General features: G+C 35.4%; 1 protein-coding gene across 1 annotated transcript in view; it reads right to left on the reverse strand.

Moving 5' to 3' along the window:
* rbfox3b (RNA binding fox-1 homolog 3b) overlaps positions 1–21,752 on the reverse strand; it is a 211,082-nt gene that overhangs the window by 56,018 nt on the left and 133,312 nt on the right. The window lies entirely within an intron of this gene.

Consider the following 21,752-nt stretch of genomic DNA (forward strand, 5'->3'; position numbering starts at 1 on the left):
CATTTATTTACTGTATATTTATACATAATTTATATTATATATAAATATTTTACACATGTATTTTACACACATAAACACATGTTTCTTAAATGTATACATGTATGTGTGTGTTTTTATATACAAAATAATTATACACAGTACACACACATATTTTATGCAAACACTTATTTTGGATGCGATTATATATAAAAGTATATACTTTTCTCATTTATTGACTACTTTGGAATATAGGAATATTTAAAGTAATATATTATAATAATATTATTGTATGAAAAACATGTATTATAATATATATATATATATATATATATATATATATATATATATATATATATATATATATATATATATATATATATATTTTTTTTTTTTTTTTTTTTACTCATTTACTTATATTTAAAAAATGAACTGCATAGTGATAGAGAGCAGTAAAATACTAAATAATTATAATACACAATTATGTTTCCATGCTACTAAATAATTACACCATTACAAAAAAAACATCACAGGGAAAAGTATTGAGTGAAAAATATGTGAATTGAAAATGAACCATAATGCATCATTAAAATGAAACCCAAATGACACAAAATGTGACTTACATGATGCACTTTTGAATTTCAAAGAACAATCATTGAAAAAAGATAACATTCTTAAGAAAAAAAAGTTAAGATTATTTTGTTTTTCCAAAAAAACTTAAGAAAATCTTTAACCAGTTAGTAAGAATGGTATTAAGAGACTTTGAGACTGCTTTATAATGAGGCAGCACACACTAGACACACAAAAACAGATTTCAGCAAAATATCATAATTACTTCATACTATAACTTCACTTTCATCATAAACAGAAACAAGAAATATTCAGAGCGGTTCTGATCCCACATGAATCCATCAGAGGCTGTTAATCTCTCAGCATTACACTAGTTCTGTGATAGTAATTAGACACTGAAGCGACGCTCTTCAAACTGCTCAATCACATCTCTCTGTGACATTTGCCATAATCCGTCATTCATGCCATTAAAAAATGAGCAACAAAACGCAATGCCTGATTTCAGGGCCGCACACGGATTCATCAGGTATCTTCAAGGAATCCTTGCTGGATTTAGACGGGAAAGACTGAAATGTCAAGGAGCAGGTGGACATCCGGTGACTTTCAGCAGAAACGGTAATGATTTCATGATTAAGTGAAGATTTAAGACTGATAGAGGATGGATCACGAAAACTAGCCTCGGTTTTTAACATCCTCCAAGCTCCTGCTGTTTATAGCAGATGTAATGTAATGTAACATAAAACGTGATATAACGTAAAATAACGGCATAAAACAACATAACATATAACATAACATAAAACAACACAACAACGTAACACAACATAACGTAACATATAACGTAACAATACATCACATAACATAACGTAACACAACATAACGTAACAATGCAACAAAACGTAACATAACGCAACACAACATAATGCAACATAAAACAACAAAACACAACGTAACAATGTAACATGACATAATGTAACATAGCGTAACATATAACAACGTAACATAACATAAAGTGATGTAACAATGTAACATAACATAAAACAACATATAACATAACATAAAATGTAACATTTAACAACACACACACACAGACAGACACACAACACTGAAATTACATAATTGCATATACAAATAGTATTAAATGCATGCATATATATAGATTTATAAAAAAATGATATATTTTTAATATGATTAGTCACCTACAAACATTGAGAAATATTCATTATTATATTCATTACAAATATTCATTTTTCAAAATCATACGTTTTATTTCCATGTATATATCTTTTTCAGATTTAAATAAAACATTTTTTTTTATAAATTTAACTTAATAAATTAGATACAACTTATAATTTTAAGATATAGTAAAAAAGTACAAATTTATAAGAGTGAAGATTCTGCAGTATTTGTAGGTGACTAATCATATGTATGTGTTAAAATTGAATGGTGGGAAAATATTAAATGATTACTATTAATATATTTATATTAATCGAACATTTTTTTTTCATCATAAATAGCAGGTATACTATATCACCAGCATCATTTTGGAATTGGATCTTAGTCACTCTGCTCTATGGATGTCGGTCACCGCGTTATAAAACCCACATTGGTGGACCACTAATTAAACAACAACCCTGATCTGTGGAGAGAGAAATCAAACATGAAGATGATCCATGTATAACTGGTGAGGTGATGACAGGACTGCCAGTGTGTGTGTGTGTGTGTGTTCAGAAGACATTAGGCCGAACGATTCCTCTGGGAAAGACCTGGACACACTTTTCCCTCCCAACATACCATGAATGTGTCAGAGTGTATGGGTCCAGCTCGAGTTAATAGCGCTCTAATGCATGTAATGAGAGATCCTGAGCGCATTACATCCACAGTTACAGCACTTAAAGGCCTCGTCCCACGAACAATCAATTCTGCCTTCATCTGCTGAGAGAAAAGAGTTCATTGTGCCACGAAAACACAACTCAAACTTCCTCTCCAGTCCGGAAGAGCGTTTATTGAAGCTAAACTGCAAGTGCAAAACACTTTAACAGCAGTATAAGTGAGCTTTACGGAGACAAACATCACAAAGACCACCTGAAGCTCCTCCACTAACCATCTCAGATGGGTTCAGTCTCTCTCTTTTATTCCCCCCTCATCCATAATCACTCATAATGGACACACTGACATCTTAGACAACATTCAATAGGCTCCTGGAGGAGGAGAAGGAGGAGGAGGAGGCACCTGGTGTCACTGACTTAAGCGCTCAAACTATTGTGTTTGGTAAGAATCAATCAGTGCTTTTCAGTGTAATTCGATTCTATTCACAAAGGAGCAGGGATTCAATCTTAAAATGGAAATGTGACTTAGCTGGGAGGAGCGTCGAGGGAGGAGACAGACGGTGTGGGAATGATGGAGCCGCCGACGGAATCATCATAATCTTCGCGTGGGCCGCAACAAAACTTATGGGGGATTTTATGGCCAAATGGCTACACTGTTGATCATAGTGGCCGTTCCCACTGTGATTGGTGGGATTCAAGATTGGTTGTAGCTTTTAAAAACCTGTGCACAACTGGGAGGTATTGCTGGTAAAAAGAAGACGGGACAGGGAAACAGCTTGCTCGCTGTAATAAATTGACATTATGGAAAGAAACCAACACGGCTATTATCATTACCCAATTTTATGAAAGCAGAACTATTAATGTGCACTAAAATGAAAGAAAACACAAACTTACAGAAGTATATTATATATATATATATATATATATATATATATATATATATATATATATATATATATATATATATATATATATATATATATATATATATATATATATATATATATATATATAAAAGACTATATATGTAGTACTATAATAAAACTACTTTCAATATATCATTATATAAAGAAATAATATATCTATACAATTTTATTTTTTTATAATATTACTTTCAATTAATATAGGATACCGGTACTCTGATTTAATAAATCAGAGCCTGATTTTAGACTATCAGAAGAGTTTTTTTTAACAAGATCCTACTTTTTCCACTATGATTTCACCCAAGTAAATCAGCACAGATGTCATCACGGCTCATTTTCCATGTGGCGATGCTTCTGTTCAGGAGAGATTTACAGAAAAAAAACCTGCTAAATCTGAGCACTTATGGGCAAAGAAACTTAAAAAAAAAAAAAAGCCACAGTCCTGTTATCACAACTTAAAGCGACTCTTCATCTTGCAGAAGACACCCGGCTGGAAAAAGGCAATTTTTCATTTACCCCGCAACAGAAAAATGAAAGTCTCCAACCGCCTCTGTGTCAATTCAGCAATCAAAGCGTGTTTGTGCCATTACATGAGTGAATCATGAGCGTTTTCCCCGGCTCAGCGTGAGCGTGAACCAGCGATTGGAGGTAAAGAGATCTGATCCTAATGCTCTTCCCTTCCTCGAGCTCGTCTAAGAGGCTGAGATTTCCCAGCGGAGGAAGAACTGAGTCTTTCCTTCGAGGTAATGACTGTCTCTCTTTAATGACACCGCTGGGGGAGCAGCGAATAATCAGGTCGAGTGGGGGGTTGAAGATCCGGTTGGATTCTCCCTCGCTATCCGTCTTTCTCCATCTCTACCACACGCTGTTGTCCCCGAGATGGTCTAATTGGCACGAGGAGCCCCTCGTCCTCCTGAATCCCTGAATCATTGATGGAGGCGTTTGAGAGTGGCCCCTGGAGGCCCGGTCCGGTGTCTGGATAATGGAGTAAAGCTACACCCACACCGGGGCTGCGGGGTTAGATCACATCTCACCTCTGAAGTACTGACCACACCAAAAGCGTGCCATAAAATGACTGCATTCCTATGCTTTGTTTTTGAACAGTCACATGGTTGTATTCATCATCGTTCATGACATCACCTTCATGTCATTCCAGACAGGCATTCTTCCTTCCGTGGAACATGAAACCAAATTGCGCGAAATGTTAAAACTAGTGCTGGGCAACAATTGATCGCGATTAATCACATCCAAAATAGTTTTAAATCCAAAAGTTTAAGTTTACATAATATATGTGTATGTACTGAGTATGAAGTACTGACCACACCAAAAGCGTGCCATAAAATGACTGCATTCCTATGCTTTGTTTTTGAACAGTCACATGGTTGTATTCATCATCGTTCATGACATCACCTTCATGTCATTCCAGACAGGCATTCTTCCTTCCGTGGAACATGAAACCAAATTGCGCGAAATGTTAAAACTAGTGCTGGGCAACAATTGATCGCGATTAATCACATCCAAAATAGTTTTAAATCCAAAAGTTTAAGTTTACATAATATATGTGTATGTACTGAGTATAATTATTTTGTATATATAAATATACACATTTGCATGTATATATTTAAGAAATATTTGCATGTTTATACTTTATATATATATTTATACCTGATTTTTATTATATATAAATATAAATATTTTATATAGAAATAACAAATTATTCTTAAATATATACATGCAAGTGTGTGTATTTATATACAAAATAATTAAACACATTACACACACATAATTTATGTAAACTCAAACTTTTATTTTGGATGTGATTAATTGTTGCCCAGCACTAGTTAAAACGTGAGTAAATCTAAGCCTTTAAATGCAAATCCTCCCCTCTATTACAGTTGTCAATTCTCACTTGTGTTCATGTATAGTCGAAAATACTGCCAGGCTTGACACCATTGGTTCTTGGGATAAGTTTTTGTCAATATTTTTGTTTGGTTTTGACATTCTGCTCAGTTAGGAGCTGACACCATTTTCAACTAACGTAAAACTTTTTATGCGTTTTGGTCGATTGTTTACACGATAACAGCGTTTTTGGTAGGGCTGTACTGTCCTAGTCGATTAGTCGATTAGTTGGTCGATACGTTCTGGTTCGACCAAAATTCTGATTGGTCGATTTTCTGCCGCGTTTATTTCTTTAGTTTTACCGCGCTGAGGCGCGCTCATTTCATCAGGTGGAAAGCACTGACTGCTAATGGGGGTGTTTTCAGAGTACCCTTGTTTCACTTTAACAGTCTGTCTTCAAAACACCCCCCTTGTTTTCACCTTTTTTGGATTAGTCCAACCCAAGAGAGAGCGTCGAGCATAGAAGGTTTGATGCTGAATATTATTTATTTAATTGTGAGAGCGATGTCAACAACAAAGAAATCGACAGTGTGGCAGCATTTTGTTAAAATTGATAACATGAAAAAGGTCGAATGCAAAGTTTGCAAGCAACAGTTTTCCACAGCTTGACGATAAACATAACCTAAAAGTGGTAACGTTAAGCTCACTTGTCTGCGTTAGCTTGCCCTGTCTGTTTTGAGTAGGCTATGAACATATCAGAATTTGCATATTTCAATGTTTTAGTGTGATAACCTATCTTTTTTATTTTTTATTTGGAGCCTAATGCGCAATTGCGCTGTGCTGTTGGTTGTGTTAGTTTTGAGCCTAGGATGCTTTATTTTTCAGTTATGCACTTTATTTCGTTTCTGCTCTTGATCTGGTTTGTTTAATAAATATTCTTTTTTTATTAAAGTGGACGTGCCTTTTGTGTTTATTAAGAGTAAAAGCTTTAAGTTAATATTAATAGTCTATTCGTGTCTCAGCTGCGAGCTCTGAGCTCCTATGTTCAGCCTCGCTCGGTGCTGAAATGATAGTGTCTGACAGTTATAACTATTATAACATATGGCAAAAATAATTGTCTAAATTATGTTGTATATTCCTCAACATTTCTTGTGATGATATCACTAGTTGACAACATAGTAGGCCTACTATTTTCGGAAATCATAAGCTATGATATTACGCAGGTGCACGTGATGCAACGCTGCAGAGCAGACAGACTCGAGTGTCAGACTCATTTCAGTGCAAAATAATTAGGTCAAAAACGATTTAATATACTGCAAATAGCCTACTAGTTGTTTATGTTTATTTATAATTCATTTAGGCGGACAACAAGGCTACCAAGTCCTGCGCACAGTGCGCATCTAATTAATTTAACGTTTTTTTTTTTTCTAACGTCATTTTTAGTCGATTTTAGTCGATTTTTAGTCGAAAATTTCAGGACTTCAGTCGACCAAGATTTTCTTTGGTTGAGTACAGCCCTAGTTTTTGGTGCCTGAAAACGCAAACTATTGAAAACAGGTTTCAAAGTGCAAGTTTTTGAAAACGGTCTCTGTGCAAACAACAAAAACGTGAATCTCTGAAGACGATGACGTCATGCACATGCGTATTACGTGTTCAGTCTATAGTGTTTCATCGCCATCTACTGGCCTGGCAGCAGAATACAGCTTTTTGTTTGTTTTCACAGATCCGCAGATCCGTTTTGACAATGGTGTCGTCTGTAAGAGGAAAACTCAAAGGAAAAACTTCTCTGTTTTAAGTTATATAATTGTTGTGTAAACATATAGTTCCAGTTTCCCCGCTCTGTTTAGTTTTCTTGGTAACTCATTACTCCCCTGTTTGTTTCTACTCTTTGATTCATTGATTATGTTCACCTGTTCCTGATGTAGTTTCCTTTAGATCCAGTTTCCCCACTCTGTTTAGTTTTCTTTCGTTTCTATAGTTACTCTTTGATTCATTGATTATGTTCACCTGTTCCTGTTTTCTTTTTGTATCGTTTGTATATATTCTCCTGTGTTTTAGGGCACGTTTACATGACAACAGTGTACTAAAAACTGAAAGAAAAATTCCTGTGCGATTTTCGCGTACAGACAACTTTGTCAAAACTATCCCCGTTAACACGGATCCACGAAAATGACTAAAAACGCGGTATTATTAACCCTCAGAGGTCGGAGATCACGCCGGCGTGATCTGCTCGCTTTTTTCCTTATGAGTTGAATTGAGACCCGAAATACTCTTTTGACTTTGATTTTACAAAACAAGTTTCATACATCAATCGATTCTGTTAAATGTGTATTATTTTTGTGTATACTCACAATAAAAACAAAGTGCTGTGCTTTTTGCCAAATAAAGAAAAATAAACACGAAGCGAGTTCTGCCTTCTCTCTGTCAGTGTAGTCCATTCTGAAACGCGTCCGAAAATGAACAATAACTCAGCGAATACTCAGTCAAACAGGCATACAGTCACACAGGCATGAAGCTTGAATTCTCTTCTTTTTAATGAAGTAATTTATATAAAAAACAAATATTCTCATCTTGTGAAATCTGTATTAAAAGAGAGCGATTCCAGTCGAGCTAATTACATCTAATTCAAATGTAATGTGACTCCGCCCACGGAGAGCGCGCGCTATTCAAACGCAAATGGCTGAGGCAATCCGAGCAATCCTGTGAACGCCCCCATATCAGCGCGAGAAAACACAAGTTTATTCAGATCATTACTTGTTTACACCGTCTTGCAGCTGTGAGGAATAATAATGGAAAATGTCCCCCAGAAGTGCGGGTATATCGAGGAGCGAGCTGAGGAATACTAGTAAGTTTTTTTCCTTCTCACGTGAATTTCTTCACGTGGGTTTCTGTTTATGAATGAATGAACGGCAGAGATGCGTGCTGTTTACCACAGCTGGCAAAGACAGTTTAAATTTAAATCGCGTGTGTGAATGAATGATGATGTTTCAGCAAGCTGTATTGCTATACTGAGATGAGTAAAAATCGACTGAAATATGTTGAAATAAAATGTAGGCTATTTGTATAAGCAACGTATTAAACTGCAAATTAACAATATGCCCTAATATTTCATGAAAACAACGTTACAGTCAGGCGAAATATGAAAGTAATGAATACATAGATAAAATGTAGGCCTATAATCATTTTTTTTTTACAAAGAAAGAGTACACTAGAAATATTGTTGAAATTGTAATATTGTTGTAATTGTAACCTTTTTAATAAAATGGCAAAACATATTTACAAGATAGATGTAAGCAAAATCTTAAATGGTCAATATAAGTCTTCTTCTAAATATATATTTTGTTTTTGCATTGTGGCTCAGTCAGTGTCACACCTGAATGAATGGCTAATTATGCAGAGTCATTATGCAGAGTGGGTGGGACATTGTTGTAAACCACTCCTCGTTCACGCCTCCTCGCATATTGGCTTTCCAAGCAAAACCTGTTTTACATCAATTTAAATCAATGTATGGTTTTATGTGAACGATAAAGCAAGACTATTTTCACATAATTTAAAAAAAAAAACACTAGGCGAGGACATCCATTATTCAAAAGTCTTATTGACACATATTTACTATGTGTTTTGTGGCCTTATTTCAGAAATTTTAGTTTTTAGTTTTTTCAATAACCATGCATAAACATTATTCTCTCAAAAATGAAAACATGTACATACACGTGGCTCACATATTATGGTAGCCCTGTTTGTGCTTTATAGAGTGAATTTACACCTTTGCCATTACTATGTTTATAAGCAACTGAAAAAAGCACAAATGTCAGGGCATGTCAGAACATCTCAAGGGCCCCAAAAACAGCTCAGACCCCAGAGGGTTAATGCCAAGCCAGTAGTTGGCGATGTCACTTTGTAAAGAAACACTACACGCCTATAGACTGAACACGTAATATGCATTAGGGATGCGCGGTATACCGGTACTGCAAAAATACCGGTATATATTATATTTCAAACGGTACAATATCATAATTTTGCTCAATTCGGTATTTAATGCGCTGCTGTTTCGAAGTTCACCGCTAGGCGGCAGTGCGCTACCCAAACTGACGCGGGTCCCGCACAACCGGCAAACGGTGACAACGGAGGAACACGATGGATCAAACAGATGAAGCTCATTCTACACGCCCGAAATTAATAAAAAAAGAGAGCAGTAGGAGTAAAATATAGCATTACTTTGCCTACAAAAGTAATGAGAAAGGTGAAGCAACAGACCTCAATGCACCACTCTACAAACACTGCTTTAAATTTGCGACGGGAGGCAACACATCAAATCTGGCTAACGTTGAGCACTTGTTACTTGATCATCCTGACTTGTTCAAAGAGTTCAGAGATCGACAAGTGAGTCCATCATTCAACTGTTTTAATTTAGACTTTTATTCATAGCGCACATACATAAAAGCTTATCAATTAAATATGACACGGTAAACACGAAAGCTCAAATGTGCTTGCATGACACGCTAGAACCAATGAAGTTTAGGTCTCATAATTTTTGCACTTTCAAACAATCATATATTAATTGAATTTGAATGAATAAAGAGATTAGTGATATTAATTTTAGTATTAGTGATAGTAAAATGAATGGCATATCACTGCTGCTGTGGCGAATGCGACCCCTAGAGGAATCTAAGGAATCTAGAGTAATAGTAGTAATATGGATATTACTAATATGAATGTTAGAGTAACACTTTACATTTAAGCTATTTTGTCAACATTCATTAGGTAACCTGACCTAACCGTATTATAGCATTTATTAATCTAGATCAATCAGTAATTATTATTTAAATATAATTTAAATACATGTTGAGCATGTTAACATTACGTTATATGCAATGCATTAAACTAATATGAACCCAAACACAAACCAAACAGTAATCAAACCAAGATGAATAAATGCTATAAATGTTGATAATTCTCTGTTAATGCATGACAGCTAAAAATGAGTCATTTCATTATTCTATTATTATTCTATATTAATCAATTATTATAGATATTAACCTATTTTAATTGTATCATTTCAGGTTTCTTTCTTTCTTTTTTTTCAAAATCAAAATTTAATCTACTGTAAGTTCCCTGACTGTTTTTTATTTATTTATTTATTTTAACATTTTGATACTTTTTGTTTGCACATTCAGTACTGCAGAGTTTCAAGCAGTGTTTTTTAATAAAATTGTTCCAATTCACTTAAATTTTGAGGCTGGTTATTTGTCACCTGTGGTATCGATTTAGTATCGATACCGAGGTATTAGGTTCTGGTACCGTACCGAAACCAAAATTATGGTATCGAGCCATCCCTAATATGCATGCACATGCGCATCACAAATTCACATTTTTTTAGTTTACATGAAGTTGATAACAGTATTGTTTTTATAAAAAAAAAGCACTTTGAGAACACGTTTTCAAAAGTTAGCATTTTCAAGCCCCCAAAAACGACATTATCGTGAAAATGAACGGCCAAAACGCATAAAACGTTTTCAGTTTTTAGTTGAAACTGGTGTTGTGTAAACGCTTCTAAGTCACTTCTGGTCGGTTCTCATTTATAAATAGGGTGTTTTTTGTTCCTGTTATTCTAGTGTATTTAATTTTAATAAAAACTGTAATTTATATCTTCGTCTTTGTGCGCTGCTATCACCAAACTTGTGTCTTTTTCTTAAAAACTATTGCATGATGTCAGAAGTGCAATAACAAAGAGCATTAAAAGTAGTGAAATTAATATTAGTGCAGTAAAATGCAAACAAAAAACACATGCATTTAAATGCAAACTCAAATATATAATATATGTAGCTTAAATTTGGGTCTGTTGTTTTCGGTAATTCAAATAAAGCTGAAATAAAATTAAATATTAGATGGAAAACATCACTTTATTGATTTCAGTTAAAGCTTTTTAAGTTTAAATACTAAAAGTATACTAAAACAAACTGAAATAACAATAAATTACTAATATATAGTAAAATTAATACAACCTAATAAAATGATAAAAGCACAACAAAAGTAGTAGAATTTAAACTAAATTAAAAATAAAAATATAAAAATTAAAAGTAGTTCAAAATATGACTAAATACTATATTAGTATATAAATTATAATAAAATAAATGATTATTCACATATTATAGTACTATGTTTGTCTTATTTTTCCAGGTAAAATGTCTGAAAAAAAATCAATAAAACAAGATAAATTACTTAGAGAATCAAGACTGCATACATTTTAAGACTTGTTTTCAGATTGTGTCTTTGTCTTACTGAACTGGCATTTTTGTTTGTTATAAGTAAAACTAATAAAACAATCTGTCAGTGCAGGAAGACAAAATACACTTATATTCACAAATATCTTATGCAGAGTTGCTTCTCGAGCAGATTTATCTTGTTTCAAGGATACTGAGCCTGCAAAACAAGTTACAAAGAAAAATTAAAAACTCATTTTTTGGAGTGTTGTGACTGGCGACAAAAATTGAATCAAACAGGGTTTTTTTTTGCAGATAAAACGAGCCATGAGTGAAAGACGAGACCTGCAGTCCTGAGCAAACCACTTAACCCTAGATTATCTACAAATTCATCAAAACGTGATCAAATAACATCTAACCTGATGTTTTCCATGTGCAAGAACACAGACAGAAAAAATTCAAATGGCTGTTCAGAAAGAAATATTGCATCTAAATCACAGATTAGCATCCATATACGCAACAGGAAAAGTTTGACCTCAATTTCCAAACTTTCTGGAGTGTCTTTTGCTCCCGAAAGATGAGCAAATTTATCAGTGACAGCAGCATAAAAAGTGTTGTTTATTACCCAAGGTTAATTAGCATTCAAAACTAGATGACAAGGCAATTGAATCGTGTGACTGTTTACGAACGATGTTTGTCCAGTCGAGCGCAAACGTTGCCACGGATTTCTTTTATCTGCTGATGAGCTTCAGATGCCTGTCAGCGGCGGTGACGTGTGATCAAAGCTCTGGCGTCCCAAACGGATAAACTCCCGCGCGCGCACCTCTCCATCCGCGCCACAGAAGGAATAATTACGCGGGCTTTGTACGGGGAGCGACGACACAGACGCCGAGGGCTCTTTGCAGTCCGGCTGAGTATAGAGAAAAGGGCAGCGTCCTGGTGAAGTAATTAACCAGCGCCGCTTGTCTCACATGGCAGAGTCCATTATGTTCATGTCGGGCCACGGGGAACCACGGACACACACACACCGGCTCCGGCGCGCAGATTAGAAGGAAAAAAAAGAAAAAAAGGGAAAAAAAGAAGCAGCTTTCTCTCATGCAAACACTTTCTCTTCCGTTTGCAATCAACAACGCGGCAAAAGCAGCAGCTATTGATCCATAACACGCACACACACACACACAGTTTCTGAGAGGAAAAACAGCATTAAATCACTATGAGTGGATACAAATCACAGCAGGAAGGTCTGGATGGGCTCATCAACATTTAATAGAGGCGTTTATTGATATTCCTCAAACATTCTGGTCAGAGTTTGTTTTGAAGCCCAAAGACAAAATATTAAACCACTGCAACTTTACACTTCTGAGCCACTAGCATCACCAAATCGAAGGGCCAAATAATGATTTACACACTCACTTTTCTGTCTTAGATCTATTTACACTGCCATCCAAAAGTTTTGGGTCAGTATGATTTTTTTTATAATGTTAAAAACGATTTTGGTTTCAAACAAATGCTGTTCTTTTCAACTTTGTATTCATCAAAAAATCCTGAAGAAAAGGTTTCTGCAATAACACATGAATCAGCACAACTGTTTTCAACATTGATAACAATAATGAATGCTTTTTTGAGCATCAAATCATCATATTGGAATGATTTCTGAAGGATCATGTGACACTGAAGACTGGAGTAATGATGCTGAAAATTCAGCTTTGATCACAGGAATAAATGACTTTTTAACATATGGTAACATTTTAAATTGTAATAATATTTAACAATATTACTGTTTTTACTGCATTTTTATGCAGTCTCAATGAGCCGAAGAGACTTCTTACCCCAATGGTTTGAACGCTAACGTTTTGATTCTCATACACACTCAACACAAGACAAAATGCAAGTGATATTAAAATTGGAAAGTTTATGCTTGGTTTTGGCATTTTTAATGAAATGCAGAATCAGAGCTGCTTTTTTTTTTCTTGTCACAACCGTTTATTTTCTGTCGGTTGTGCGCGAGAATCAACACACAGCGTGAAACCATCTTTACAGTGACTATATACACTCTCAGAAAAAAAGGTACAAAAGCCGTCACTGTGCCGGTACCTTTTCAAAAGGTACACTTTTGTACCTAAAGAGTGCATATTAGTCCCTCAAAGGTACATATTGGTACCAAAAGTGTACATATTAGTACCTAAATGGTACATTTTAGAACCTTTTTGAAGGGTACTGTCCCAGTGACAGCTTTTGTACCTTTTTTTCTGAGGGTGTATGGTTAAACAGAACAAGAAATAAAAGACTTAGTATGCAAATAGATGCGAGAAATAAGGCTTTTCGCGATTTAGAATGTAAATATTACAATGACATCACACACTGAACAATCTATCATTGCAAGTGAGATTTTCAAATTCAAATCTTATTAAAAAGTTACAGAAAGTCAAAACAGATGCACATCCAAGACCTGAAACACTTACTAAACAAAAAGTTTGGAGTCTGTATGTTCAGTGTTTCAGGCTAAATGATCACATGACATGAACAAACCTCTTCACTCATGTTTACATGCTACTTGCCATTGAAAACCCACAACACAATGTGTTCAGTTCAAATACTACAGGCCTGTTTGTTGCATGTTCATATCAGTCTGCTTTAAATATGAAACGTACTGATTCAAATGCACCTGGCCTCAGTTATTTTGAGTTAAATGTCTCTGTTCTAGTGTTTCTGATGATCAGCATGTCATGTAGTGTATAAATGTGATTGCTATCAACCAATCAGATTTTAGGCTTAGACTCCGGGATAAGATCAGGACTGTGGCAGGAATGTTGTCAGAAACACAATATAATCATCAGGACACATCTAACATGATTAATCCTATAGCAGAATATCAATATAACCCTCATCAATATATTGTGCAGTCTTACAGTTTTTGATCGACACTGGTACAATATCAATGCTTCTGAAACATTTCTGATCAACTTTTAATAATCACTAAATTGTTTCAGATTTTAGTGTTTAATTTGATGGTGTTAAACATTTAATTATACTCAATTATCATAATAACCCCCAATTTGTAATTATGATATTTGATTTACCTAAACAGAGAATGTTGTGTGTGTGTAATAAATAATGCATGCAAATGTTTTTATGCTTTTGAAGCTGTAGATCTTTATATTGTAGAAACATTCAGAAGTTTGGGGTAGGTATAAGATTTCTTTTAAAATATATTTTACATAAGTCTCTTTTGCTCACCAAGGCTGCATTTATTTAACAAAAAAATACAGTAAAAACAATAATATTGTGAAATATTATTACAATATAGAATAGCTGTTTTCTATGTGAATAGTAAAGTGTAATTTATTCCTGTGATCAAAGCTGAATTTTCATCATCATTACTCCAGTCTTCAGTGTCACATGATCCTTCAGAAATCATTCTGATATGGAAACGTGATTTTTTAATTTTTTTTTCAGGATTCTTTGATGAATAGAAAGCTCAAAAGAACACTGTTTACTTGAGATAAAAATCTTTTGTAAAATTATAAATGTCTTCTCCATCCGGACACATGGTTCACTTTAGTTTCTCTGGTTTAACTTGCGTAAGCTTTGGGCTTATAATTAATGAATAAAAATGAATAAATGATAAATATTATGATAAATATTTAAATCTTTTACATTCCTCATTTTGTGCATGCATGCACACAGAGTCAGAGTGAAGCATTGTGAGTTTGTGCATGAATTGTTCATCTGCTAACCATGAAAAAACTAATCAAATCAATGGCAAATACCCAAACCCTGACCCCAAAAATATTGTTTCATTGTAACCATATGAGATACAGTTCACACACACACTGCCAGACTAAGACACATCTCAGTTGCGTCTCTCACGGACTCCGAGACAACAGGTAAAATCAAGCAAAAAACATTTTTATTTGCAAATCAATTGCCGATTTAAAGCTACATACATCTACCTAAAGCAACATGAAGGAAGGAAATGGAATACATAATCAATGCGCTCACAATGAAACATGTGGTTGAATAATGCCACGTCAATAATAAAGTACTGCATACAGGATAAAAGAGTCTGAGCTGCTATCAAATGTGCTCAATATTAAACACGCGCTCTTTGATCAGCGCGCTCATACAGGAGGAGAGGAGGATTTGTACGGATGAAGACCGGATGAAATATTCATTCACTAAGTGCAGCTGGATTGAGCCCTGCCTGTGAGAGAGACATGCGCTGCTCGGGTCATGAAGAGAGAAGCTCCACGTCACGCACACAGATCAACACACACGCTTGTCAAACACAAGATATGGTCCATCGTCATCTATCACGTTTAGAATTGAAAATCCACGCATATCAGACTTTAGGCTGACAGATCTCAAGCGCACAGCAAGCCACTTCAGACAGCGCTTCAACGGACAAAAAAACACACAAAATTATGCCAATTTTGTCGAGTGTACTCTTAGCCCTCTGGTGCTCTTTCGTCAATTATGACCGAAAAATGTAACATTTATTTTTTTTTTACTTCACTGGAATGGTGTGAAACTTGGTAAAGGTTTTGGCACTTGATGTGTAAACACAAAAGTACTCACACTTGTGCTCCTCGCGGTCAAAAATGAGCGCATTGGAAATGAATGGGAGACGAATTTTTATCTAGTGGAAACTTTTGGTACTGCAGCCAAACAAGATCTGACTGAAAGCTCATTTTTTGAGATGTCAAGCTCTTATATTGAACTTGTTTAGATTTATGGCTTTGACTTGCTTGCAGTTTGGGAGAAAAATGCGATTTTTGAATATATATATTTCATATAAAAATTGAAAATACTACTTTTGTGCATTTTTACAGCAATACTCCAAGTGTCGTCTTTGAAAAGTGATCAAACTTAAGCCTGTGCTGTAAAGCATTCAAGACTTATGACCGTTTAAGTTGAAAACAAGAAAAAAAAGTTTGAAAAAAGTGAATAAATGGATTATAAATACAGCGTAAATGTAATTTAGTATAAAAAATCCCCTAAAAATACAAAATATTAAATAAAAAAAAATATTTTCAAACTAAAATATAGTAGCCTACACTCATTTCATTGACAAAAAATAAAATAAATAAAATTCAGTCTCACACACACACACACACACACACACACACACACACACACACACACACACACACACACACACACACACACACACACATTCTTGTACATCTATCTTTATGAGGACATTCATTGCCACAATGCAATCTCTAGCCGCTTACCCTAACCTTACCCATCACAACTAAGCCTAACCCGACCCCTGACCCTAAACCGACCCTAAACCTCATTATAACCTTATCCCTAAAACCAAGTCTTGACCCTCAAACAGGCCTTTAAAGGGCTCTCAGAAAGTGAGGATCGGCCAAAATGACTCACTTTACTCTCTTTGTCCTCACTCCAATAGTCGAAAACTCAAACTGGTCCTCACAAAGATAGTTCTACAAGTACACACACACACACACACACACACACACACACACACACACACACACACACACCACTGATCTGAACAGGAAGTTGCTTTCATTTGTGATTCAGCTCACAGCAAGAGGAGCTACAGATCAATAGAGCAGCAATTATGACCAACACGAGACACAAGCAGCATCATCATAACACACACACACACACACACACACAATAACTGAGAGTCACGCTTAATAAAGCACATCACATTCAACACAAAAAGTGTGCACATGTGGCTGCACACAAACACGGGTGTGAACTGTATAAAGCGTGTGTGTTACAGTAAGAGCGGTTACAGAAGTGTGGAGGATCTCCTACAGCATCTGATGTTTCCCAGAAGCCCTGAGATCCAGTAAAGATTCAGAGCGGGACGCCCTCGTTAGACACATAGGGCCCTATCTTGCACCCAGCGCAATTGACTTTGTACACCAACGCATGTATCATTCCTATTTTGCACCCGCGCAAAGCGCGTTTTTCCCTCCACAGAAGCACGTCGCTAAACTAGGGAATGAACTTGCGCTCCCTGGGCGGTTCAGCGCAAAAAAGGAGGCGTGTTCTGGCGCAAACGTTCCTTCATGCTATTTTGCAGGTTTAGAAAACAATTGCGCCACTAACCAGGAAAAAATAGCTTAAGGGCTTAAGGGCGCATGCTTGGCCATAATCTATGTAGCGTGTGCACAACATACACTTTGATTCTCTCATCTACACAGAAGCAGCAGTTTTCATTTTTGCAAATCATACATTATTACGATAGATAGATAGATAGATAGATAGATAGATAGATAGATAGATAGATAGATAGATAGATAGATAGATAGATAGATAGATAGATAGATAGATAGATAGATAGATAGATAGATAGATAGATAGATAGATAGATAGATAGATAGATAGATAGATCGAAGAATAGAATAAGAAACCTTATTTAGTTGCTGAGAATCTACCGGTACCGCCGGTATCGCTCTCCCAGCACGCGCGCACGCCTCTCTCTCTCTCTCTGCGTCTCGCGCTGGAGAGAGGAGCAGCGCTTTAATTCAGTTAAACACGGATATGATGTTACTTCTCTAATTTTTATATGCAAGTATAGCCGAAATCGCAAAACAAATATTGTGTTTATGTTATGTGTATTTGATTTCATCAGACGACGGCTCGATTATCAGGATTATTGTGCAGATTAACGTCTTGGAAGGGAGAGCTGGTTATGTCTTAATGGGTCGCGTTTCAGTCACCATTTCAAATTCATTCCGTTGTTTGACAACAGAAACAGTAAAATATACCAATGAAAACAGTTTTATTGAGAATTTAGCTTAATCAAAATGGGCACAGAGAGAGACAAACTATAATGTAGCCTAATAATAAATGTACATTTAGCATTTTCAGAAGAGCTGCCCTGTCATGCAAAAATCTAAACATGTTTGTGTTAATTGCTCAGTGCAAAGAAAGAGAAGTAATGGGAACCTGGTATTTCTTTGTTCTTTCTACATGTGTCTAGACATGAACAAGTTCTTTGAAAAACATCTATGACCTTTGAAACATGTCTCATCTTCATGCTCTATATTGACTATGGTTTCAATAATAAACATACATTTGCATAAAGCATCCATATTTATCCATGCCCACGTTGATTAGAGTATTACAAACTTGAAAAGTATTAATTTAAGGTACATTTAGAACAAATAAAAAAATGTGCGATTAATCACGAGTTAACTCATGACCATCATGCGATTAATCGATTAAAATTTTTAATCGATTGACAGCCCTAAAAAGCATACATCTAGCTTACACATTTACCCAAATTATCATACGCCTTTTTAACCGAAGTTAATTTGGGTGGGTTTCTCCATCCCCAACGTCCCTGATGAGAGGGTTGCTCTCCTTGGCTGTGAACCGCTCCTGGCGCGCGCCTGGCAAATCCGCCGTTATAATAGGAATCCGCTTTAGAAAAAGCGCGTCTGCTCTTAAAGGGAATGTGAGATGACGCTCTGATTGGTTTATTTCACGTTACACCCAAACCACACCTATGAATAATGAAACTACTTCAGACCAACCCATTTTAGATTTGCGTCTGGCGCAAGAGTCATTTATCCCGCCGGGAAAATAGCAACAGCGCCAAGACCCGCCCACAAAGTTACTTGCGCTTTTTCACTTTGACACTTGCGTTTCAGATCGTTAAAATAGGGCCCATACACTCGCTTCAAACACACACAACAGACGGAGACACACACACTACAGGACGAGTGTTGGGCACCATTCAGAACCGACAGTGAAGACTTTTATAATGTTACAAATAAATCCTGTTCTTTTGAACTTTCCATTCATCGAAGAATCATGAAAAATACCACAAAAATGTTTCTACAAAAATATGAAGCAGCAGCACAACTGTTTTCAACACTGATAATAATCAGAAATGTTTCTTGATCATCAAATCATCATAGAATAATTTCTGAAGGATCATGTGACACTGAAGACTGGAGTAATGATGCTGAAAATTCAGCTTTGAACACAGGAATAAATTACACTTTTATAATACATTCACCTAAAAAACACATTTTAAATTGCAATAATATTTCATAATATTAATGATTTTACTGTATTTTTGATCAAATAAATGCAGCCTAGGTGAGCAGAAGAGACATGTTTTAAAAACATCAAAATATCTCACAGACCCCTTTCTTTCAAATAATTTAATTCAATTTAATTGTCATGTTATGCATTTAATGGCCAACGGTGTAAGAGCACCAATGTCCAAGAAGACTCCAATACATACTGCATTTATTACATTTCTTATTTTAAAATGCGTTTTACATTTTTTTGTAAGGAAAATAATAATGTTACAGTTCATGACGCTACCGTCACAATGAATGAAACCCCTTCTTTGTGCGACTGATACATTTCTATTAATTTGATTTCAGTCCTCACATCCCAGTCCAACATCCTGTGTTTTGCTGTCAAATTCAATTCAGATTAAAATTATGACTTGAAATGTTAAGTTCATTCTTAAATGATGAATTTTGCACAACCCTGGTGTAATTTCCCTGTGAGATCAGAAAAGCTCTGAAAGTCTTGAGTGCTTTACAGTCCATTGCATTTCTGAAGATTATCAAATTACAGCCACACACACACACACACACACACACGCACACACAAGATTCAGAGTGTGACATTTACTCTGACAAAGCAATGATGAATCATGTGACCCGTTAGGCTCCGCCTTCATCATACTAATTATCTCCAGCACTGACTGGCCAATTAACATACGGAAATTAGCTTTAAGGTTACACACACCGGCACACACACACACATAAGACTTGTTTTTCTCCACCGCCAGGAATTAGATTCAATATTTATTTTTCTCTCCTCTCATTTCAACTCATGATCATTTACATGCTAATTGCTGCAATTTGCACAGCGCTACAACAACTACCTGCCGAGGCCACACACACACACACACACACACACACACGCAGAACAACAAAAACTAGCTTAACTAATTTCTCGACTGCAGTTACAGCATTTAACAGAAAATAAGTTACATGAATATAAATCACACCAGGCCAAAATGACATTTAAAAAAAAAAAATCATTTTAATTATTCAGAATAGAGCAGGAATGAAAACATATAAAACATATACAGCACAAATAATATTTAATTAGTTTAAACTTGGGCTCACGCACCTCTCTCATTTGGCACGAATCCACAAAATATTTTTCAAAGTTGTAAACAAAACAAAGATTATTAGAATACATTTTACAGGAAAATATTATTTCACTTTCACGTTTCTTTTTTACTTTCACGTAAATTTCACATGCGATTCACGGAGTTCATTCACATTTCTTGCACAATGTACAAGCAATTTCTGAGTAAATATTGTTTTAGTGCAAACGTTGATGCTTTACTCATGTTTTGTGTGCTTGTTGTTAATAGCATTAAAATCACTTTGGAATATAAGTCTCAGAATGTTTCAGATAATAAAAAAACTACTTTTAGGCTATTCTAGAAAATATCGCACTAGAAGATTTCCTATAAAAAGCTCAAATTTCCATGCAATAAGCATCACTGTTTTTCTCACACGTTGAACTAAGACAATAATAAATTATGTTCTGGTGAAAACCTCTCATTTACCACTCAAAAGATTAGAGAATCCACTACACTTAGAGAAGAAAGATTCACTTACTGTAAAATATTGAGTGAGTTCATCACTGGTTTACACTACAGAACACTCTTAAAAATCAAGGCTCTTTATTGGAATTGCGATGGTTCCAATAAGAATCTTTAACATCAATGGAATCTTTCCATTCCACAAAAGGTTCTTTATAGTCGAAAAGGTTCTTTAGATTATTAAATGTTCTTCACACTAAGAAAAAAAGGTTCTTTTGAGAACTGATCACTGAAAGGTTCTCTAGGGAACCCAAAATGGTTCTTCTACGGCATCACTGTAAAAAACTTGTATTTTTTTGAGAGTTATCTCTCTTCTAGTAGTTTAACTTGCTGAAACGCTTTAGTTTAGTGAATGCTGTCACTCTGACGGATCTCAGTCAGGACACACACTTTAATCTGACCAGCTGAAGGACTAACGCGTGGACACACCGCCGCCTGTCAATCATTCAGATCACAAAATATAGAACATATTGACCGGACCGTACGTCCATCCATCCATCCCTCCATCCCTCGCTCTCGTTCACATCAGATTAAAGTGAACATCTACCCTGACAAAGATCCATTGAGATGGGCATTGATTCTGTCCTGTTAAATACAGCTCTGATTGAAAACGAAACCTGATTACATCATCTGATAGCGGAGCATTTAAAGAGACAGCGCTCCTTTAAACGGCACGAGAGTCGTTTTCAAAAGACCACCTTCACTACACTGAAAACATTATAATGGAGAAACTATCTTCACTCAGAAATTGCATTCCTCAAAGACTGAAATAATGTTT

Source organism: Scardinius erythrophthalmus (genome assembly GCF_964197995.2).
Source record: "Scardinius erythrophthalmus genome assembly, chromosome: 1".
NCBI classification, from domain to species: Eukaryota; Metazoa; Chordata; class Actinopteri; order Cypriniformes; family Leuciscidae; genus Scardinius; species Scardinius erythrophthalmus.